Below are 24,341 nucleotides of genomic sequence, written 5' to 3'. Positions count from 1 at the left end.
TAATTATTTCATTTCTGTCAACTCTCTCTCAGCTGGATGGCTCACATAATTTGCTCGTCCTGTTGTTAGGAAATTATCTGTTTAAGCTATTTGGTGGTATTAGTGATTACTCAGTCAAGTTACATGGCAGTACTCCCATTCCCAGGCCGGATAAGACATCTCTTGGGAAGAAAGAAGGAGAAAATAGTTACTAACAAACTTTACTGGGTGCATTCTGGATGCTTCACTGCCCCTCCTAAACTGCATCAGATCTGATGGTTTCTTGAACCAGTAATAAATACTAGTTAACAGTTTGCAGTCACCAAATTCTACTTTGTGATTGCGTTCATGAAAATATTTGGAGATCTGGTTAAAATTTTTGAAGTCACCTCTGTAACTATTCCGAAGTACAGCCACCAAAGGCTGGGATAAATAGCGTCAAGTAAGACCAGGAAGAGGAAGAGCGCCAGTAAGAAATGCAAACATTAAACTGTGCAGCATCCAGATGCTAGCCTCAAATCCACTCCTGAAATCCACGGCTGTGTTTGCCTGGTGGCAGAGGCTTGCTCTTACCACTCGTGGTTCAGAGACCATGAGCAAAACTGAAGCCAAGTTTTGTGTGAGCCCGTCCTTGGCATCAAATCCTTGCCCTCTGAATGCACAAAGAAGGAATTCTGCACTCTTCTTCCTGAACGTCCCAAAAACCAAAATTGGGCACCCGCAGTGCTGCAAACCGCTCGGCGGGCAGCAAGGGAGCCCTGCGTGAGGCAGCCCCGTCCCTGCCAGACTAAGGAAGGCTCAATCACACTTCTATCACCAGACCAGCCTTTGGACAAGAAAATAAGAGTTAAACCCCTTCTCCAAGCTTGTGGCTCCTATTAAGGTACTTGATTTCCCAACACAGACCAAGTGGGAACTAAATCATTTTTTGCTGCTATGTAAGGGGTAAACATGGCCCAAAATGCCCAGGAATGGGAATGGGGCTCCGTGGGCTCAGGAAGCCAACCCGTCTGTCCTTGACTCTGATGGCCAACTCTGTCGCCTTAAAGATGCTCCAGATCTTGAGCCTGCCTTCGCTTTTTCCTTCCTCTCCCGCAGGCTCTGTTTTCCCATTTGCTTCCCAGCAGCATCCTGCTTCTCTGCCTGAGCACTGGCTATCAGGAAGGTTTCTGCTTGTCTCCATCGCTACGAGCCCCTCAGTAGCTTGTACACACACCAGGAAAAACCACCGCGAACAAGCTCTTAGACTGCACAGCCCTTTAGCGATGCCGTTTCCAGACCAGAGCCATGGTGCTCACGGGGAGAGCAGGACTGCACATTCCCACCCCTTGCAAAGCTGTCCACTGCCTGAGACCTTCCGGGATGCAGATGGGAAAGCAAATGACCTGGCAGTCTGTGGGGCATCACTGGTGGACAGCAAAGGAGGCCAACTCCCCCTTGCCTGGATCCGTTTCCTTCTCACAGGAGTATTTTGGCTCATCTTCCTTTATCGACTAGCTGCAGTTCTAGACTCCTACGGGAGGATGCAGGAGAAGGGAGAAGGAGAAGTTCCTCAAATAGGTAGTCCCCAGCCCAATTTGTTCTCCTACAAAGGATCTCAGGGTCTCACAGGCAACATATTACTCCAGAATATAGCTGTTGTCCTCTGCTGCAGATTTCCTAGACAGACACAGGCGTGTGTTTGTGCACACGCAGGGGTGTTCGTGCGGGAGACTGGAGCATTTGGAGCTTTGGCAAGCCCTCCATGCACATCAGAGAGTTACTGCTCTGAAGTACAGCGGAGGCAACAGGAAAAAAAAAAAAAAGACTCCCAGATGTTGCACTTGACTTTCTATCAGGCTCTTTGCTACCTGTGTGGCCCTGGCAGAGCACCGAGGTTTCTTGGATGCGAGCTCCCGTGCTCCTGCTGGATCCATCCCGAGATAGGCAGCTGGCTGGTGGTCAGGCAGGAGAAGCCAAGCTGCAGCTATTCCCTCCCTCCACTCCCAGCCCGTGGGCTGTGCGCCAGTATCTCTGCCGAGAGAAGGAAAGAAGGTTTTTATTAATCGAATGAAATAAAGATTGAAGGGATGAAAGGGAAGGTTCAAGGGAGCTGCAGGTGGGGAGACACCAAGGAACTGGAGTGGAGCAGCTGTCTCCGTAAGGCTCGCTCTTGCAGAGGTGTTCCTTGTCCTTCACACCCTTCTCTGCTCCATGCCCACCTTGGCCTTGGAGCAACACAGCTTTTCCACCCCCGGCTTCCTCCCAGCCCTTCTCCCCCCACCCACCCCCACAGCATCTCTGGGCACTGGCAAGCACCAGCCATCGCGCTTGGCATATTGCTTGCCCAGAGCTGCCCGCACACAGCTAAGTTAAGAAAAGCGAGTAATTCTGTCAGATACGGGGTTTGGAGATTTCTGCACTCAGCCCTTGGCCACCATCCTTTCCTGTACCAACCACCCCAACCCAGAATTAAGCAAATGAATGAGCTTCAGAGCATAAGAATTATTCTCTGCCTTTGTAATCCCAGTTCCAATTCATTGGCATAAAACCTACCAGTTTCCTTTGGCTACTCCCTGCTGGAAACTCCCTTTTCCAAACTCACATTCCTTTCCAGCTCCACCACACCCATCTCCAACCAGAAATGGCACCAAGAGCTCCCGCAACCGTCCATACACGCAGGGTGTAGCTCCATCCTCAGGCTTAGATTTAGGCACTTTGCACCATGACCGACTGGAAGCAGATACACTCCATCATCCTCCTTTTCTTCTTGTACTGCATCCCAGGAGCACTGAAATGCAGCCAAGTTTGGGAGGTATGGGTAGTTTGGTGGACAGCTGATCTTTGTGAAGCGATACGCAAGCCAGCTCAGGAGGATATTGTATTCCAAGGCAACTGAAGCATATTTCTGTTATTACATCAAATTCTCTGCTACCTTTTGGCAGAAAGCTCTCTATTCAGTCTTGTTTGAAGATTTATGCACGTGGCACCCTTGCAGTCAGGTTAGGTGCTGCAGAACTCCTTCAAGTCTGCAAGGGTTCGTATTTGTGCATCATCCACATCAACTCACATCAAGCACAGCAAGGTCCTGGTCACTTCTGACCCCCTCTCCATGCCGTCAAGCAAGGGGTGAGCTAGTGTCCTGCAGCTGGTGGGTCCAGCCAGCCCTTCCTGTGCCAGGTTCAGTCTCCGAAGAGCCCGAGGAGATGGTGGATGGAGCTGGCTGGGGCTGGGAAGGCAGGGGCAACCTCTCCTCCCAGGGCCCCGCGCTGCGTTTCCATGTTGAGCCAGTAGTAATGGGAAATGACAGCTGATGAAAGCTGCTATTCACGGCCCTCTAAACAGTTCGTTACCCCCCTCCTCATCCCAGCCCCTCGATGAGATTCACTCTGGCTTGAGTCCAAGCCCAGAGACCGAAGCAGCCGCAGAACCCACGCCAGCCCCGGGGGCCGGTGCTGTACCGGGGTTTCTGGCCGTGCACCGCAGCCGCCCGCGGAACACAGCCCCAGGCTGCGTCCTGCCCCGCTGCAGAGCCCAGCCCAGCCCCAGCTCTCCTTCCCTTTAGCCGATAGTCGGTTTCAGGTGAAACACGGATAGTCACCAAGGTCCCGCTCGTGCATCTCTGCAGGTTTCTTTGCTATTTGAGTACTTCCCAAAATCGCTCCAGATGCTTACACATCTGGGGACACACACAGAGCAGGCACATTTACCACTCTGCTGTTTATCTGTATCTGGCCCCTTTTGTCCCTCCAGGCCACACGCCGATTATTTGCTACAGGAGTGCCATACCACTTCAAACCTTCAACGCCTCCTCCAAGCCCAGGGGCTCCTGGACATTCCCCCATTTCTCAACTTTGCCAGCTCTAAAAGACTTTTCATCACTAGCTAGCAGGGGCTTTCACCACTAACCACTGGGGTGACTTCCTGCACAATGGATCCAGAATTTAGCTGGATCCTGCCCGTAAGTTCCCAGGCAGCTCCACACCTTGAGATGTAGGCTGAAAAGCTGGAGGAGGATTCAGAGAAGACCCATGAGAATAGCTGAAGTCCTGGAAAGCCCTGGAAATCCTGCCAGGAGTCAAGGAGCCAAGCAAAAGCTATATCTGGCTTAACAGCGACCTTTTTTCAGTCTGTAAGAGAAGAGATCCAAGACCTACAATGATCTGAGCTTGGACTAGAGCCTTTAGTCACTCATTGAGGTGCCTAAGTTTGATCATCTAAGTCTGGATTTAATTGTCCTCTGTTGCAGGTTGGTCAGCTGTGCTATGCAGTATGAACTAATTCTTCTATTTCTGCCTCACAGTTCTGAGACTTAGTGGATATAAATGATTTTACCCTGCAAAAACACACCATGGGGGTACCAGGAAAATAATTCCTACCCACGGGCCCTAAGACTGCAAGACAGGCAGTCAAATAAAAGGGTATATACAGCTTTTTTGAAAAGAAATCTCAAAAAATCAACTCTCACCTCTAAAACTCTGACTGTGGCATCATTTTACCAAGAAGGGATTCCTAGGCAGGACAATTAAAGACAGACATTTCAGCCGTGATAACTTTATGGATAATGAGATAGTGGCAGCAGGCCAGGGCCAGCCACTGGTGCCTTTCCTCCTGGAGTCCTGTGACACAACTGTGACCAGCGGGGATGGACAGAATTTCTTTGTTATAACCTAACCCTTCTGGGCTCGTCCATCTGCTGGGACAAGCCCTTCCCTCCTCGCCTTTGTACTCTTCGAAAATGCTGTCCAGGATTGTACTCACCAAAGCTTTGGAGTCGAGGTCTGGTCCACACCATGGATCACTGAGGAGGCACGCTCTGCAGAAGGACTTGTGCTCCATCAACTGTCAAAGCCAAGGAGATGACCTGAGAAGGAGGTATCAAATGAGTGTCATTAGCTTCCTAAAGCCAAGTGCCAAAACTTTATCAGCCACCAACCTGAGAAGAACCAGGAGTACTGAAAAACACCTTGTCACAAGAGAACACCGATTCACTCCCCAGGTTTCCAGGAACCCAACAAAGCATCTTTTTATGTCTGCTTGTGGAACAGGAAAGATTTAACACTTCTGGCACACAGTAACGCTCTGTCTCCCATCACGGGGGGAGAGGAAGGAGGTCCCAAGCAACCATCACTACTGTCTCACTGTTTCCATGCCTGCCTGTATCTATCTCCTACCCATTTTCCCTTTAGCTTTTTGAGGCTGAGGACCTACAGCAACTGGATTTTAGCCATCACTCTTTGGTGCTATCACAGGAGAAACCTTCATGCCCAGAGGGGCCCAGTGTTCAACTGCTCCATGGGAGCGGGATACGGCGCAGCTGGGATTTTCTGAGGGGCTGGTGGGACCATGAGCTGCTGCTATTGACTCTGAAGAGGAAGGGCCAGGGGATCTGTGTCTCCCTGGAAGGATTTCTGTTTCCACAGCAGACTTTCAAAAACATTAGCAGCCACAGCCCAAGAAGCAAAATGTCTGTTTGTGGGTAATAAACCTAGACAGATGCCTCCTGCATGCAAATGGCCAGTGCCTCTGAGACAAGAGGCTCTAAATAAATAATCAACAAATCCTAGAGCTGAATGCACAGTTGCTATTTGCATCATAAATAAATGAGGAGGCTTTTATTTACTCATTCTCAGGGCAGAGCACGTAACAGAGGAGCTCCTCAGAGCTCCTACACCAGAGATTATCATTACTTCAGCACAACCACCCGGTTCCCATCAGCTGGTTGCCCCTGTGCGGCTCCTCGGGCGATGCACAGCTCGCCGGTGAGAAGGGAAAACAAGCATGAGGTCTCCATCATCATGGAGCGCTTGGCTCCCTGCTGACCTCTCTTCGCTGGCAAGGTGGGGAGGACACTGAGCCAGTGCCCAGGGACGTGGCTGAGCTGCCACAGCCCTTCTAGCCAGGGAGGTGGAGGTTGGAGGCTCCATCACACCAGGAAGGTCTCTAGATCCACCAAAAGACTGCTATGTTTGTCAAAATTAGAGAGATCTCCCCTGGTTGTAAACCATCCTCTCTAATGGCTTCACAGGAATAGTTGCACAAGAAACATGTAGGTCCTTCTCGCTACTGAATCTGGAGGACATCGTTTGCATCAGGAAACCATTGCATAGCTTGAGGAGAAGGCCATGCTCTGGGCAGCACTTTGAGAAAGAGCAGCTCAAAGGAAAATTAGGGGGTTTTAATCAAGAAAAATAGTCCCACAGTGATGGAGAAAGGCCAGTCAGTGGCCCAAAACTCCACGCTAAGTTTCAAGAAATAGAAAAACTCTAGCAAAAAATATCAAACTGGAAATTTTCAGTTTCTCGAGATGCTTTCCACAGAAGACACCTGCTCAATATCTCCTTTCTCCCCACAAATTTCATTTGGGAATGCAGTGAACCACCAGCTGTTCTTTCTGTGAGGCCAAGAGCAAATCCTCTATCCACCATCATTCCTCGGGACCAAATCTGCTCTTGGACAAGCAACTACGGTGAAACTGCATCAGCCCTGCAACGGGGGCAAGTGCTGATATCCAGCACTCAGGCTCAAACCACAAAGAAGAACAGAAAAGTTCCCATTTCTTTCCCTTAATACCCACAAAACAGGGAAAACAGTTAGTGCCATTTCCAAGGAGAAAAGCCACCGTTTCAGCCACAAAATATATCCCTGGCAATCCAGCAAGCTGGGGTCTGCCTTGGTTTTATTTAGTTATGTATCAAGTGTTATTGATCTGTTTGCTTCCAGCAAACCAGCAAGCAGTGAAACCTTTTCTGCTCTTTATGTCCTGAAAATTGCTGTTTTTCCTCTTTGGGTGAGGGGATGACAAACGGCCAGAGCTCACGGAGGCTCAGAGCACTCTGATCCCCGCCATCCGCTGCAGCGGCATCCGGAGCCCCTGAACTCCACACCTTGCTGGTGGCACAAGGAGGCCAACGCGTGGGCAAGAGAAACCGTGGTGTAGAGCCAGGAACTGAATTCAAGCCTTGCATCCAAAACGCGAGGTCACCCTTCGCCGTAAGTCACCGTCCGGCAACTCCACGTGCGTCTTTGGTGACAAGAGGCAGCCGGTCCTGAGCAGATGCAATACAACATCATGTGGAAGCCCAAACCAGACCCTTTAGGAACAATTTCTCTCCAAATTAGATTGTTATCTAATCCCATCACTACCTCAGCTGTATATTCACACAACTATTTTATCAGCCATCTGATAGCCAAAACGCATTTCTATGCTTGAACGGCTCATTGCAGGATTTGTATTTCTACTATAGCTGCGAGAAGCCCACGGCTTTGTGCACTGAACCCACCGAGATGGTCTCTTCTCCTGCCTCTGCATGGGGGTACCTTCACCCGCAGGGTCCCAGCGAGAAAGACCCATTGCCAGTCTCAGATTTGGTGCTAGGATTCATACCTCATTCCTACTGGAATGTGAGCTGCTCCAGCACTCATCGGGCTGGCACCAAACTGCTAATACTGTTCAAAATTAGGGCTGTTAGAAAAATGTGTCATAAAATTTATTTTGCAAAGGGAAAGTCATTTTTAGGATTTTTTTTTTTTTAAAGAAAGTTATTTCCTCTTCCCGCACCACCACCACTCAGTCCCCCCCGCTCCACCTCACTGAAATCAGGTCTCGTCTTGCAGAGGAAATTTTGATTTTTCATTGGGAAAAAATAAAAAAAAAGCCAAACAACCCTACATGAATTATTTTGGCATGAAGCCGATAGGTTTCAGCTCCAACATATTGCCACAACACCTCCAGCATTAAGTACCCCAACCAGGGAACGGAGCAGCAGGAGTACAGCTGCCATGAGGACAGGTGGCAGCACAGCCAAAGCAAACTGGTTTGGTTTTCCAGTAAAACATGCCGCTTTCCAGCTCAAAAAAAGGTTGGTTTACCTTCTTGTACATGCACATTAGCCTATAGCCTCTTGCCACAGAAGCAGGGTAGGTTTTCTATAGGACTTGGTGGGTTATTTATTGTCGGGGATGAGTAGATAATTCCATATAGCGTGGTTAAGACAAGATGCTGCTGGTCCTAGGGGATGGGGTCCTGCCTCCTTCACCCCGGCGTACCTCGGCACAGCTCCTGCTGACCGCAGGGGCCGGGGGGTCCCGTGGGGAAAGCAGCTGTAAGCACGTATTAAAACCCGCACCCGCACGGGCAGCACGGCACAAGCGAGGGTTGCTCAGGCAGGAGGAATGCTGGGATGAACCCCTCCGGGGTGCGAGACTTCGCAGCTTTATCAATTGCTTTTGTCAACTCAGCTGGGGTTTGTGCAGCTTCCCAGCTCTTCAGAAAATCAAGAAAAAGCAAGATTTCACCCGGTGGCACTACCTGTGTCGGGGATGGCACATAGGTGATGCATTTCAACCTGAAAGATTAAAGTTTTACAGTCCTATACAGAACTGTAAAGAAGCTCCGATAATGGGAAATGTCAGGAAACTTAATAACACCAGAGATTAGTGCCCTGCCTATAGCACATTGTTGCTGTATGCAGCCACCTTTTTATATATAATGTCGACAGCTACATACGAGCTGTGAATAGTTTCCTATCTCCTCTAGCCTTGAGTCTCCAGTAACTTGACTGACTTCCCCAGAGCTGTTTTGGATTTACTCTGGCTCTGCTGAAATCAGAATTAAGGCGAGCCAGTCCTGCCGCTCCGAAACCAGAGGAGCCGCGTTGCTTTATGCAACGGGAGGATGGAGGAAATGCGCTTTGGATCTCTCTCTTTCCTTGGCAGAAATCCGCATCCCTCTTCCAGCTCCAGCAGAGCTGTGCTGATTTACGGCGGTGGGGGATCGGGTCCTCTGCTTGTAGCTCTGCGGGACGATGGAGACAGCGCTGATAGCAGGGACCTGTCCCGTTTCTAATCCCAGTAAGAATTAATTGCCCAGTTTAAGCAAAAGCAGGGGGCATGTTTTCCCACACTGGATGGAAGGTGAGCACGCCGCAGGCCAGCGGGTCAGACAAGGAGCATCCTCTGCTGACAGACACCCCCACCGGCCCCCAGCCCCCGCTGACCCGCTCTTAACGCGGGGCTGGGAAAGCAGAGATGGTTAGCACATCACCAGCTGCATCGATGCCTCCTCCACTCACCTTCCCACCTCCGCTCCACATCCCTGTCCTTGGCTCCAGAGCCAAGCTTTCCCCATCAGGCATGGCGTTCCCGAGAGCTCCTCAGGGCATTCCTCAAATCTCTGCTAACGGATGGGATTTTGACAGGAACCTCCCCTCAAAGTCCTCCCTGGTCTCCCAATAGTCTGTGGTGTTTAGGGCTACTCTTTTGCCCACGATATCTCTAAAAATACACAAAGAAATGAAAGAAATTCCCTCCCCAAAGTTTTCAAACCAAAAAATAAATGACGTGATTAATTATTCTGAAAAAGGCTGTTTATAGTTTGGACTCCATAAAACAGGATGCTTGATTTAATACACGATCCAAGAATGCGCTGTTTTTCATTTCAGCACAATCAAGACCTAAATCTGTGTCTCCCTCTCCCTCATCTGAGCTGGAAATGGTTTTATATTCCATCTTGCAGTAAATTATACACATCAAGTTTATAATGGGACACGGTCTATTTTGTTGCCAAAACCTGCTCTGTAAGATCATCTATTAAACTGTATTTATTTTTTATGACAAACAAGAAAAATGACAAAACAGCTACCGAGCGTCCACTAATGAGGACCAAATGCCTCCCCAGGCACCGTTCCCATTACAGGCATCCGCACAGGAGCTAACGTCCTCCCACCCGCCAGCGATGGCCGAAGGAAGACACGGGGCTTTATAAACCCCGCTATCAGCTCCCCGGGGGATTATGGCTTTTGCTGTCTGCACTTGGGTATGAGATCTGGGGTCAGGAGCTGTATCCCGGTGGGATGCAAGCAAGGAAACTCAGCCCTGGTAGAGGGCGAGAAACGCTGTGTGAAATAAGGGGATGGGAGAGATCCCGACTGGTGTTCAGCCTGGGATCAGGGTCTGGGAAAGCAAGGCTGGTGGGAGACTAGTTAAACCTGAGCCTGGGAGCTGGCGGGTATGAGCTGCAAGAGGCGCAGGCTCCCCAGCTGGTCCAGTCCTCCTCCCAGCACCTCCAGCTCCCGGGGAGGAGGCTCTCCAAAGTCTCGAGGGGGCTGTAGGGATCCTCAGCTGGATTCTGCCCCCCAAGAAAGGCTGGCCTAAAAAATGTCCTTGAGGAGTACATTGAGCTTGCCAGATGAGCACTGGGCATGGGCAGATGTGTTTCACTCCCTGGGGCCCCACCAGGCCCTCCAAACTCTTTTCGTATCACAGACTTTAAGAAACACCTTCTGCTACCCAAAAAGTCCACCCAGGCTGGGTGAAATCAAGCCATGGCCCATACGTATCTCCAGATGTAGATCTTCACCTGGCCAGCGGGATCTATCAGTCAATAGATCGATAATAAAACCAGCATAACAGTGCCCAACCTGCCTCGGAGCCCTGAAGAAGAGTGTTAGAAACCGGGGGCCTGGGAAGGAATGGAGGCAGAGCCATGCTGGGGTGAGGGGCCCCCCGACATGCCCCAGCCCCTCAGGGGTCATTGCCTCCCCTCCGCCAGCAGCACCACCCCAGTGCAGCCCAGGAGCATAACGCCAGTGGGAGCCCATCTGAGCGAGGAAGGCGACGCACAGGGCTCTGTGACATTTAAAAATTTCCAGATTTGAGGCTCTGTCAAAATTCTGAGGATTTCCCTGGAGGCTACCAGAGCAACAGAGAGGAAGGACCATCTCAGGAGTTCATCATTTCCTCCAACACATCACATCATCCCTTCTCGTAACTCATCGTGCTCCATAACAGTAATTTAATTTTTCTCTAAAATGTGCCTGGACCCCTCCAGTTGTGACCAGCTTTCACCTCAACTGCTTGTTAGCAGAGCAGAAGCAGAGCGGTCCCTCTCCATCTGCCTGTTCCTCCTCCGTGCCAGCTCCTCCGTGGCAGGGCTGAGGCCATCCCCAGCAGGAAATCTGTTCCTTCCTTCCCTGCCCTCAGCTTTTGCGTGGCAAAGGAGGGAGCTGCGGGTGAATGCAAAGGCAGCGCTCCATCGACGAGCTGCTCCGCAGGTCACCGGTTGCCAAGGATGTTGCTCTGACCCAACCACCCTTGACTTTGGGTCTGAAACCAGCCTGGGCATCAGGGCAGACTCATGCACATCCATTTCTAATGTCCGTGTCCTGGAGATGACAGCAACAAGAAGACCCTTCAGCGACCAGTATAAACAGGCGGGTGCATGATACATTTGCCAAACTTTTCAGCTTTGAAGGAAAAAAGCAAACACTGTATGGAGAGTGGAAGATCTATCGGAGAAATCCCTTCAGGCTGGTGTTTCATCTGTTCTGCCAGACACCAAAACAGTCCCGGGATTTTCCTTATGAGCGTTGGCTTTGGAGGTTACCCTTAGCTAAATGATTGCTTATTATGGCACTACGCGACCATTCTACCTGGCTCTTCGCCACCACCACAGCGGTGGCCACATGCTTTGGGAACCCCCATTAGAGGATGGCAAGCCTGCCTATGTTTCCTTGGCAGGAAAACAGGCTATGACATGAGATCTGTGGCTAAAAATCACCATAAAGCTAATGCTATTGAAATGAGAGCTCCATTTATACTACAGTGGTAATGTAGAAAGTCCTTCCCCTACCATCCTATTTGTTTATTTTTGCCATGTGAGTTGCTAGTGAGCACAAGAGCAAGTTTTTAATATCGGGCACGGCAACCCATGCCATAACAATAAATTCCTTATGTATCATATGAATAGCTAGACACATTATAATTTAACCATGGTTTAATCAAGATTAATCCAATGGTTTAATCAAGACCAACTCTGTCATCTTTCCCTAAAAGAATTACAGACCGAGGCTCTGGCTCTGGTTTCGCAGCACAGGAAGAACACACGTACCCTCAGTGACGTTTTAAACAAATTAATCATGCGTTTCTCCATGGCACCAGCGAGGCGAGGGCTGGAGCGTGTTAGCCATCGCTTCTCCTGCTCCACCCAAAAAGCTTCTACATCCTTTCTGCTGGAACTGCAGAGCGAGCTGGATGCGATGGAAAGGAGGTTGTGGAAGCAAAGTCCACGCCAGCCTCATCCTGTGCCAGGTTTGCACATGTGTGCACATGCATGTGTCCGCGTGTCCCTGTTCACGTCCCTGCGTGGCCAGTCGGGTCTGCACCTTGGACCTGGGAACATCACCCAGCCCCAGCAGGCAGAGCAAGAGAAGAGCCGGGCAGGAGCTTGGTGCTCCTCTGCTAGGCTTGCTGCAAAGATGGAAAGACCATGGAAAATGCAGGAAAAGGGACAGAGTATCTCAGCCAGCAGCTGAAAAGAGCATAACTGCTTGGGCTAAGCAGAGCACGCTGGCACGAGTGACCACACACAGGAGACAGGAAAATCACAGCCCTGGTGCAATCCCCCATGATTGGAGCATGAGACAAACGCAGACAGGATCATCCGTGAACATCTGATGGTCAGAAAGGACCAGAGAACCATGGTCCTCTCCTGCTCCATGGGAGCCCTCAGAGACCGGCAGAGCCCCAGCCGCTGCTCGGCGCTGAGCCCGCGGGAGCAGGACCCAGAGGTTTCAGGTGCCCACCTGAAGGGCTGCTGCGGTGGGCCATGGGTTTGGGTGTGTGGTCCCCACTCCCCAGCCACGTTGTGTGGGATGCACAAGGGCCCTTTCACTAACAGGGGTCGGTGGTGCGGCCCAGGGGACATTCCTGACCTGGGACAACACTCGTGAAGCTGCGGTATTTCAGGTTTCCATTTGCAGAGAACTATAACTCGCCACAGAAAATACTGGTGAAAGCAACACCTTTCACCATTGGACCTCCAACATCTACAGTGCAAAACGTGTGGCACACGCCGCACATTTCCAACGCCGTCAATAACAGGAAAAGTAACTTCTGACATCCAGCTCCCCCCCAACAAACATCAGCCGCCTCAGGATCTGCATTTCTCAAGAACCGATGAGATTTTTGAAGGAGAAAAATCCCTAGTTACGAGTTCCAACTCAATGGCAGGCAGTCGAATCGTCCCTCTCTGGACCTTTCCAGATACTTTCTAAAGCCCCTGTGAAGCCCAGATCACACTCTGCCCATGTCCTCTGATTTATTAACTGTTTTAAAGGAGTTTATGGCTGTCACTGCAGTTGGAGATCACTACAAACTCTCAGCCCGCACTGCTGGCTCGGAGCTGCACGTTTGTTCCTCTCCAAAATTCACAGCCACGCTGATTTTATTCCAAGCAGCCAGGGCATCCTGCAGTCCAAATGGTTCATTATCTCTGGCTTTCTTTAAAAGGTCAAGAAACGCTCTCTGCTTGGCAGATGGACTAGTGCAGGAGTCGCAAAGTCTCAGGATTTGTAACATAACAAGGTTATTAAATTGTGAACTCTACCCTGAGCAGAGGCAACACCAAAAGTTTGTCTAAAGTTTTCAAACAAACAAACAAAGAAGGGGGGATATTTTGAGAAAATTATTTCTTTTCCATTTTCTTAAAAAAAAAAAAATCAGAGAAAAAAAAGAAGTTGGATCTCAAAGCAAATAACTGCTCTCCAAATAACTCCATTTCTCATTCTTCCGGTATTTGTTTTCTAACCTGTTGCCTGCAGGCCCTTCCTCTCTTTTTTTAGACTTTTTTTTTTTTTTTTTTTTTTTTTTTTTACTGCAGCTACTGGAGGAAAGAAGGAAAAGACAAGAAAAGAGGAGGAAATCCCTCCCCCAAATGAACTCCTGATTCAGCAGCTCCTCGGTTCCCACTGCCTTTATCTCATATTGAGAAATTCAATGCTCCTAAGCATCAGATACGAGCTCCAGCTGCGAGGGCAGGCAGCAGTTCCTGCTGCACCAAGTGAGCACCTCTGGGGCCACGGCTATTTCGGGCTGGGTGGGTGCAGGTCAGCACCCACACCCTGCGCTCATGTCCCACCTGGGCACCGGGGACGGGACCGCACAAGCAGGGATGCAAGCGCAGCATTAAAAATCCGTATCTCTTCTCCATCTCCGGAGCGCTTTGATACCGAGTCTTGCTGACCTTTTAAGCTAGAAGAGATCAAATGAAGACGAATGCACCGAGCACTTAATAACAATGAGCCCCCAAACCAGAAAACCTCTGGGAGTCTGCAGTGCTGTCACAAAACACGGATCCGACCCGGGTGAAATCCTCCTGCTTGCCAGCAACCAAACTCCTTGGCTGGCACACGAGCAAGGTCGTGCCTTTTCAGCTCCAACTTTCACATGAACCAGGACGCTCAGGAGCTGTTCCCCCACAACCCCGAGTCCTCGTTACCCTTTGCACCCCCACAGCTCTCCATGGAGCACTGGACAGTAATCATGAGTGCCAGCCCCCAACTCCCAGCCTGGCAACACTCAGCAAAACTTGGACTTTAAGCTCTACAGACCTTTGCGGAGCCCAAGCTGAGTTTTATTAGCTCCACTAGCTGCCTGGACAAAGCATCCTTTATAAACTCCATTAAGTTCCTGCTTTCAGCAAACACTTTTTCTTTCCACACTGTAATTATCTGCCAACGAAGCAGAAACCACCAGATTGACGGGACCCACTCCCAGGGCTTCTAACTTCTACCCTCTGTTGCAGGTACACGTGTCACGGCGGCAAAACCAGCCTATTTTTGGAGTCGTAAGAGGCGGCGCAGAGGGAAGGTGAGTGCAGGGCGAGGTTGCAGGGAAGGAGATGCTCTCTGGGGTGACGCTCCCCACTCCGCTCCTGAATTTCTCTGTGCTACGCCCAGCAGCAGAGGCATCGGCTTGCCCAGAGCCGCCGCTTCTCCTGCTGCTCAAGCGGCTCAAAGGGTGAAGACAGCAGCTGCAGATCCGGAAGCGCTGCTGCCAGGCAGGGAAAGGAATAGGTAGGTTTGCCAGCCTGGGTGGAAACTGCCGTGTGTGGTTGTGCAGGCGTTAGCAGCCCTGTGCCTGTCTGCAAAGGGCGCTCGTGCCGCGGGCCCAGCTGCGGTCTCAGCTTGGCAATTCAGCCTCAGGCTTCCAGCTCCCAAAATGATGAGAGTTGGTGAGAGACAGCAACTGCAGCTGGCACGTCTGCGTACCAGGAACACGCGTCTTGCCGAGTTCTGGGGCACGTGGGGCTTTGAGCAGCTCCAGGAATGGAGGCTCCCTCTTGGACCGAGACATGATGCTCCTTGGCGTGCCCCAAAGGACCCCCGAGCCCCGCTGTCTGCCCCACAGCCGAGCTCTTCGCAGCCACGTGAGGCCAACTCACACCAGGGGAGGATGGGTTCCTCCCGGCCCCTTGAGGCAGGACTCATCCGAGGCCGCGGTTGTGACTCTGCCTTATTTTGTGTCTCTCCCCAGAAGACACCTGAATGCCCAGTACTGCTCAGCCTGATAAACCACACCATTGTACCTTTAAGGAGCCGCTCCAGAAAGAAAAGGCCTTTCAGCGCAGTGAATAGCATCGCTTTTCCTCCACGCACCATCTGTTTGCCAAGATGAAGAGCTCCGGGCTGGCGGAGGCTTAGTCATTCGGACAAGAATAGGTCCCACTGTACTTACACTTCCCAGCGCCCAAAATAAAAACCACGGCAAGTCATTGACTTCACTTACCCCATAGCAAGCACAGAGCTGGTGCGAGGAAACACCCGACTCAGCTGTTACCTCCTCCTAACGCAAAACCAAAAGACGAACACAGCCCTGGGACCCCCCCGCTCAACGCTCCCTTCGAGCAGCCTTATCAAGTGCGGTTATTTTTGCAGAGGGGGAAGGGGATTTGTTGTTTCAGAGCATCCTTACAAACGTGCCTGACAACTCTGCAATACAGACCCGTATCGTCCCGCTCTGCGGGGAAAAAACACATGGTGGATCCCCATGGCCAAGAGTCACTGTGTGCGTTGGGGTGCCAGCAGGTCCCTCCAGGCTCTACCTGTCCCTGGGGACTGACGTCTGGCCACAAGCCCAAATTTCACCATCCGACTACCCTTCTTCTCAGCTAGCTCAAGAGATGATTTTTCAACAGCTCGTGGTTCTCTAAGCCAGAATATCTGAGTGGAGAAAGGTGGCTTTGTCCTCTACAACTTGAAACCTCAGATGCCTCTTGCTCCCCAAAGCCCGTGGGGTCCGTAAGGCTCCCGCCTCGCTGCAAAGTCTGGGGACGGCCGCGCGGTTCAGCCAGCCCTGCGCACGCTGCTTTGTTATTGTAGGGTTGCCCAAGGGCACAGTGCTATTCCCTACACGCGTGGGAAGCCTGGACCGCCTCCAGCACCCTACCAGGGCCCAGGACACGATGCAGTGCCACCTCCGCAGCACCAGAGCAAACCAGGTGTTTGTGCAGCCCTGAAATCTGCTTTACCACCCAACGTTTTCCCACTGTTACTCAGCCCTTCCAAAGTCTTGCCAGCCAGGAGGAGGAGGCAGCGGGTGCCGGGATAGTAATTAATTTCCCACGTAGAAACAGGCTTTCCTTGAAGACCCCCTCAGGGCAGCTCCCCACGGCCCCGTTTCCCTTGCTCTGCTCCTCCAGCCATCTCTGCCTGGTACGTGCTGGAAGAGCTTCTGGCCCATCGAGCAGATGGAGCTGTTTGACCAAAACTGGAAAGAGGTCTTCAGGCAGCATCCCAAGGGGCAGCATTTGGAGCTGCTGGGTGAGTGACTCCAGCACTGCTGCAGGGAGCAGCGAGGGCACAGCCCGTGCCTCGCTGCTGCTCACCTGGGAGCCAAACCCACCGGCTGGCATCACCACCACCGCAGGGGCTTCTGCAGAGATGCCCAGAGCCTCCTTGGCGGCGTGTGGCCCCTCTGCCCACGGCAGGCCAGCCGGGGCTGCTCACCCAGCAGCAGCAATTGAAATTCCACCCCCTATTCCTGTCCCATCCTTTGGGGACATCAAGAGAGCACGTCACCTCCGCAAGCTCAGACGTCCATCCTTCCTCTGCCTGAATCCTGGTGGAAATCTGGTCTCAGCCCTCCATCGCCGCTAAAAAGCCACACAGCCCTGTTATTTCAGTGCCATGTCCAGGCTACACAGCAACGTTGCCCAGATCCTCCCCAAGAATTAGTTTATAGGTGGCGCAAATATCTTCATGCACTTCAGAGCAGGTGTCCCTGGGAACCCTGACATCCCTGTGATAACCCGTTTGTCCCTGTGACCCCATTTCCCCTTTTAGATTTGCTCCTCCGCTACCCTGACTTTCCCACAGTGCCCAGCAGACCCCAGCCCTGGCTGCTCCTGTACCGTACACCCGACGGCTCGGGTGGCGATGCAGCTATTCACCCCCAACCCTAAACAAACCCACTCGTGCCCTGCGCTCGTTCTTCTGCAGGACGAGCGTCGCTGTTCCCCATCAGCTCGGAGAAGACCTCTGCCCGGGAGCCCAGGGCAGCAGCCCAGAGAGCAGACGACCTTGCTCGGCTTTCCTGGCTTCTTTCACTTGTGGCCCAACCTAAACAGTATTTAAGTATCATCTTCTTGCTCGCTCTTCCCTTTCCTTTTGTCACCTGCAAATTTAGATTAACAAGGAGGTTTGACAAAGTGCTACTGTATATGTTAATAAACCCCATTAGTGTCGGCCCGCCTGACATATAACCTGCAGAGCCTCCAATGTTTACTAATACGATTGTCAAAGCAGAGGAACATTACTTTTTAATGACATTTCATATCACTTCAGTTGAAGTAATATCCTGGGACATGATAATCAGAAAGCCATTTAGCCACAAAACTATGCGCTGAATAGAGGGTGGTGCACGAAAGACGCTCATTTTGTCAGAATTAAAACATTTGTGTTTGCTTCATAAGTTGTAAGCGCACTTGTGGAGGAGAAACATCTTGTGAAATATTTATTGGAAGCAGCTCGGTTCGGATAAATGGGGCTTCCAAATGAAATGTTGGGAAAGGTTATCATATTCGCTGTATCTTTTGCATGCGATACATCAATTGATAATTCATACATATGATATGCTTAATAAACCAACAAGATTTTAGAACTTCTCTTTAAAGAAAATTTCTGAAGTGGTACAACTGGCCATTACTAGCCCAGCTGAATTTATTGCTGCTTTCAGAGCAGGGGAATGGCTGCAAGACAGGCTGAGATGGAGTTTGATTTTATAGAGCACCTCGCATGCTCCAGGTGATTCCAAAATGCTCTATAAAGCAATGAGGGTGGTAGGAAGACGGCGGCGGCGGCACAGTGACTGCAGACGGCCCTGCTGCCCTTATTAATGGTTCTCTCCCCGGCTTGGCTGTCCGGGGCCACCTCAGAGTCTTGTGCTGAGCTCCAGAGGCAGGAGATGGAGGAGCAGAGGATGCTCAGCCAGGGGAGAGGGAACTGAGGAACTCCTCCATGGCCTTAGAGCTGCGCTGAGGTCATTGAATAAACCAAAGAAATTATCCTGGGTCAGACAAAGATGCTGAAATTAATAATAAATTAATAATTTCTCCTTTTTTTTGAAATAAAGAACCAAGAGGATCCCTCCGTCTGGTCCGAACAACCTTGACAGAAACTAGCAATTGATTTAGTTAAAGTCTCCCATCGGATGGTGGATAGAGCTGATTAAAGCTGTGCGTGCACTATTAATAGGAGCAGGATGCCTTTCTGTCATTATTATTAATTATGCTGCTGTGATTACTATCTGTTCATCCATCCACCCATCCTCCCTTCTATAATCCCAGCACTGGCCAAGTATGTATGAATACAAATTCTTACCCTCTTTTTGTTCCACATTTTCCAGGGGAGAGGAAATAATTTAAAAAAAAAAAAAAAAAAGACCAAAGAACTCAATTTACAGGGTTTCTTATTAGTACGTGTGAGAGTGTGAGTGTGTCTGTGTGTGAGAAAGCGAGCGAGTGGGCGGTGGGAGATGAGTGGGTGTGACGCGTGTGGGAGCATTCGTCTGTGAAAAATGCACAAAGGGAGAGTTAAGCCAAAGAAAGAGACTTTGCGTTTCATGTCAAACCCACCGGACTCCCACACCGTCCTCCCTTCCGCAGGAGCCGTCCCACGGACGGGCTCTGACCCCCTGGGAACCCCTCTCCCACGCTCACAAGCACGTCCCTACCTGGGAGCCAGGTTCTCCTGAACTCTCGGCCACTGGCCCCGAGATAGTCAGAAATTTTCCTTTACTAAATAATTAGACTGTGATAAGACGAAACAAATGGGCCCTCGGAGCAGTGAGGGCTGCAATAAGAGATGAATTATTAGTCCAAGATGGAAATCTCTTTTGATAAATGACTGGCCCCAAGCAAGGAAGGATTCAGCAAAACACAACAACGTCCTTGTTGTGACATGAGGAAGGGGAAGGAACAACCTTCTAAGGGGCAACAAAGCCTCCCTGCTACCGCCCTGACCAATTGATTAATCAAGCATATCCCACGACGTCAATATGTTTCCCTCTCTGCATTAGTTACAGCATCTAAATGTGGAGGACAGCAATGGCGCGTCCAGTTCAGGACGCGTTTTGAAACTGCGGCTGAGGCTCCTCTGACAAATTCTACCATCAGGACAGAGGGTAGAGCAGAGCCTGCCGATACATCCCAAGGAGCAGCGTCGAAAGCCGATCGATCCGTACAGCACTTCAAAGCTAGCACAAACCAGCACAGAGCCGCAGCGGTCTGGGAACAGAAAAAGAAAAGGAGAGAGAACCAGGTTTTCCCCTTTCTCCCCTTCCGCGAGGAGCCCGGCTCAGCGGGGTGGGACGATGCCTCGTTGTCCAAGTGAGAGACCTGCCATTTGTTAATACTGGCCCAATTCCTGGGATTTTAAAAGCCTAGTTAGGTGGCGGGGGGGGACTCTGTTGGCGTCACTGAACGTAATCCTGACAACGAGGCCCAGGCTGAGGCCCTGACATCAGCAGAGTTTAACTTCACAGCCTCTCCTGGACTGCGATGGGGGGGGTCAGTACGTCTAACGCCAAGCAAGGGACAAGAAGGACCCCAAGATCTCTGAGGATTAGCACCCAGCCCCAAGCAATGACACTGCTGGAGTTTCTAACTCCCTGCAGCCTGGAATGCAGTTATCCCTGGGGACTGGTAAGTGAGGCCTCTGGTACCACTATTTTTAGTGGGAGATTTAAGTAAAAACAGCAGAAATGTACATATATATATATGCTATGGAACATATATACTTTTAAAAAATCTGACAGAAATGGCTCAAGCTGGAATTGCTAAATGTATTTCCCTCTTTGTCCTCCCCCAGAAACCGCTACCAAAACATACCTCTCCATCTAATGAGATTAGCAAGGTACCATGCTAGATCTTTATTAGTTAAAGCTGACCATAGTGCAAAACTTGGCCTGCATCATAAATGAGCTGACTGCCAGAATGAGGAGTGCAGCCAGCAAGCAGATTTTTTCCAAATGGGTCTCTGCTGTTTGCCTTGGGGAATACGCTTCCTTCTCTTTAACTCCCTGAAAACTGGTAGCCAAAGTTCAGCTCTCCTTAGCCCCCGCCCCAGCCAGCGGTACCGCTGCTTCCCGCTCACGCTGGCCTTACGCGGGCTTAATTCCACCGGCTGTGGTGATTTACATGAATACAAGGTAAGAGAGAAACAAACTTATTTACTCTGATGGCTCACAGGAGGATTTAGCACTGAGGACGTTTATATATGGCAATTTCTGCCTTCTCTACTTCACTTGACTGGCAGCTTGAAGAGACCAAAATATCAAATATTAATAGTGGAGCCCTGGATGTTGGTATCAGCAGAACTTATTTTTACAACCATCTTCTGCCCTCAGACAAGTTAGTTTGGCTCCCAACGTTTTTCTTTTGTAAAATGGGACCAGGGAGGAACAAGTGAGAAAGATAATTTCTATTATAAAATGAACGATGCTGACCTACCCTCACAAGCATGGCCGATAGGAAATCTTTCGCGAGATCTGCACATTCCTTTCCCAGGTCACGCCCAGAACCTCCTTTTAAAGGTCTCAGGAGGACCAGCACATGCCTTGGGGGAAGGAACAGAGGCCAAAGCGTGGCCATGTATGAGCGTTTCACTGCAAACAAGCTTCTTGCTTTGGAGTAGAAATGGGAAGCATACGCAGAACAGATCTGGTTTCCATCAGCCCGTTATTTATAGCGTTGGTTTCACACCATGGATTATACACACTCATGCTTGTTCTTTCAGGCTCTCTCAGTGCTCTGCCGCACTTCCTCCTCACCTGAGCAATGAATCTGTGTGTTTTACCCTGCCGCGATCAGGCTGTTCATGTCTCATTTAGTTGTGCGTTCACTAAATATGCTCCGCAGAGCCTGGCTGCTCAGGAAATGAGAGTTTGCAAGCACAGTATCTCCAAAACATCTCTCCGAGCCTTGGGCTAAGGTGGTGAAGACAGACTAGTTTATCAACAGTGCACAAGGGAGAGATCTCCTGGAGCCTTTGATTCACAGGCCCCAGAGGACTAACTACCTCTCTACAGTTGGATCAATCGAAAACAGAGAAAAATATGGTCTCGTGAAACAGCAAGTTACTCTGCTCAGCTACTGCAGTCTAACGGGTGCGTGGTGGCAAAGACTTGATGTGAAGTCCCACCTTGACCAACTCAGCTGAGACTGCACCAAAGACCTCCCATGCTACATCCGGTATTAAAGAGCAGAGCGCTCTAGCTGGGCCTGAAACAAGCTCCTACACAGCACAGTTCACAAGGAAATCTGCAGCCCATCCGCTTGCTGATTACTCACACAGAGCAGAGTGAGGTTGGTAGGTCCCATCTGGTATGCCTGGAGTCATCCAACGCTGTTCTAAGTAGTGAGGTTAAACAATGGCTGTTTGGTCTCTGCTGTTGATTGAATGAGGTTTGTCGTCCATAATAAAACTCCTGGCACATGATCAGTCATTGTATATGAACCCAAATTACACTAAGAAAAGCCAGGATATTGTCAAACAGCTCTAAAACATCATTAAAACAGAGACCATCCCCAGTCAACACATTCTGAAAAGCCATGACAAAACTGACAGTGTTCTTCAGGTTCCCTTCAGATAGACGTGGGTGGAGAACATGGCTGATGGTTCTCCTTGTAAGTTCCCTACCAATGTTTGCATCACAACACAAAGACTGGGGGAATTTCTAAGATACCCAGGACAAAACAACAGAAGATGACATAACACTCTGTCCTTGAGGCCACGATAATCAGAATCAACAACCTAGCCCTGCTAGATTTTACTGGCAAAGCAGGGCATAGGTCTACATCATAAGCATGGCATCCTCCCCCAAACCCGTAGAACTAAAACTGACAGTAGCCTTGATAGTCTCCTTTGGAGACATAAGCCTGCCAAGCTGGCCTCCCGTAGGACCTCACAGCCTTACCAGGGGCTCCACAGCTGCTGCAATGGGCAGCAGAACAGGCGTGCTATGCCAGAGTCACCTCCTGGGCAACTGCAGCTTAGTGAGTGTTGACTTAGTTACCGGAAAACCATATAAGCACTTTGACTAAGCAAGATGTACTCAGGAGACTAGGTGATAGGTTTGGTCTACTACTAAATCTGTAGGTGGTTCAAGTTAGGGGAGATGGATCTTACGTCCTTCTTCTGGAATTTGAAGGCTTGATTCAGGTGCCTAAACACAGATACTTGCATCTAGTGCCACTGCAGATGGGGCAGATCTGCCAGTTCCATGCAGATGTCTCAAACGGCACGATGGGCTTATCGGGGAACTGAATGGTACCCAAGTAGGAACTCAGGAGGGAACTGCAATTACAGTTTGAGGGCTGTGGGGCAGAGGGGAGCTGCTCACACTGAGATACTTAAGGTGCTTAATAATTTAGCTTATCAAAAAGAAGAGGAAGAAGTATCTTATTAACAATAAGGAGCACTTACTAAAGAGGACATCTCTTATAGCAGAACTCTAATCTAACAGACAAAGCCATATCAACATCCAATGGCTGGAAGCCAAAATTAGACAAATTCAAACTGCAAAGAAGGTGCCAGTTTGTAATTGAAAGAGTAATGAGCCATTGGAATTACTCACCCCGGGCTGTGATGGATTCTCCACCATCTGAGTGGATGCTGTTCTAAAAAGCGCCACATTGCAGGCCCATATTTCTGTGTTTGAGAATTATTGGTAAAGGCTTTCCAGCTTGCATGAGTTGTTTGTGCTCTAAAAAACAAACAAAAGAAGTATTATGCTGCTCAGTTAAAGATGGAGAAGGGAGGTAGAGTGAGTTCAAGCAGACAGCCTGTGACACTACTAGGAACAGGACTCAGGTCACTTAAACACTGTCATTGCCCAGCCACTCTCCAAGAGCAGCTCACTACCCCAAAGCAGCCTGCACTGTCCTGGCAGCACCCTCAGCTAGGTGACACCAGGCTCAGCAAGGAAACTCAAGAGTCACAAGGCCAGGTCCAGATGAGAGACAAGGAAGGGATCATAATTAGCCAAGCACTCCTGCTGGGAACACCTCCAGCAACACCTCCAAAGCAGCCCCTTACAAGAAGTCTGAGAAGAACAGGACATCCAGGTGAAGCACGGTTTCGCTGAGTTTTCTGCATTTCCAGTGAGAGCCCTCCTCAGCGCCGGTGTGCCAGCACTCAGCTCTCTCCATGCCCTTGTCCGACACGACATGCTCACAGAGCCCTCAACCATCCACCCGTGTGCTATGGGTGGGTGGGTGCTCTGCAGATGACCTGCTCTCTTTCCTTCTTTTCCCAAGGAGCATTCCCATCTCTTGCATACAATACAGGACAAAGTACATGTGAGAGGTATATTTTCATCATATTTCCAGCAGGCAGGAAAAAGAGAAAACCACAGGGGAAACGGTCATCTGCCAAGACACCTCTGTGCTGGACCCATCGTACAGGAACGCTGCTGCCAGTCATCATGGAAGAGCAATAAACACCCAGGCTCAGATACTCCCTCACTGAGAAAGTGTATTTTGCTGATTTCAAGAGTATGTAATAAAAATTAGCAGGAAGGGCAAACAGAGGTAAAAGCACTGAAGGCTGGACTGACTCACTGTTGGGCCCTAGGAAAGAGGTAACCCCCGGAATTAGGTGAATAAATGATTTCTTTGCTGCTCTGATAAATAATTTTTGGTTGCTCTGAACAAAAAAGCACAGAGATTAATTCACCTCATTCAAAATAAAAACAAGTTTTAAAGATGCTTAGATATCAAATAAAATATTTCACCAACTTTGTCTAGTTTCATTTAGGGGCTGTGAAAAAGACTTTTGAGAAATTCAACATAGGTAAATGTCTAAGACACCTGTTTTGAAATAACCAAGAGAAGTATGCCAGCTTGGAAATGACAAAATGAAACCTTTTGAGTTAGAACCATTAGAGATAGCCTTTCTTGGCTGAAAAGATGTAATAAATTTGCGGACAGTTTTTATAAACCCCCTGCAGATGCACCGGTAAGATTTCACGTAGACCATAACCAGGAAGGACTCTGCAACGCACCAACTTGGAGCAGCCCGAACAGAGAAACTCTGTTCCTCCTC

General features: G+C 49.9%; 1 long non-coding RNA gene across 1 annotated transcript in view; it reads right to left on the bottom strand.

Moving 5' to 3' along the window:
- Positions 1-2,330: 2,330 nt before the first annotated feature.
- LOC142604397 (uncharacterized) overlaps positions 2,331-24,341 on the bottom strand; it is a 49,168-nt gene continuing 27,157 nt past the window's right edge. Inside the window, exons 2-3 of the long non-coding RNA XR_012838261.1 lie at positions 4,720-4,822; positions 2,331-4,088 (exon numbers count right to left, since the gene is read on the bottom strand). This is a non-coding gene — a long non-coding RNA (uncharacterized LOC142604397). The remainder of the gene's footprint in view (positions 4,089-4,719; positions 4,823-24,341) is intronic.

The sequence above is a fragment of the Balearica regulorum genome, chromosome 18, assembly GCF_011004875.1.
Source record: "Balearica regulorum gibbericeps isolate bBalReg1 chromosome 18, bBalReg1.pri, whole genome shotgun sequence".
Classification (NCBI taxonomy): Eukaryota; Metazoa; Chordata; class Aves; order Gruiformes; family Gruidae; genus Balearica; species Balearica regulorum.
The sequence above is the reverse complement of the archived record's forward strand: the minus strand, read 5'-3'. Positions and strand labels throughout refer to the sequence as shown.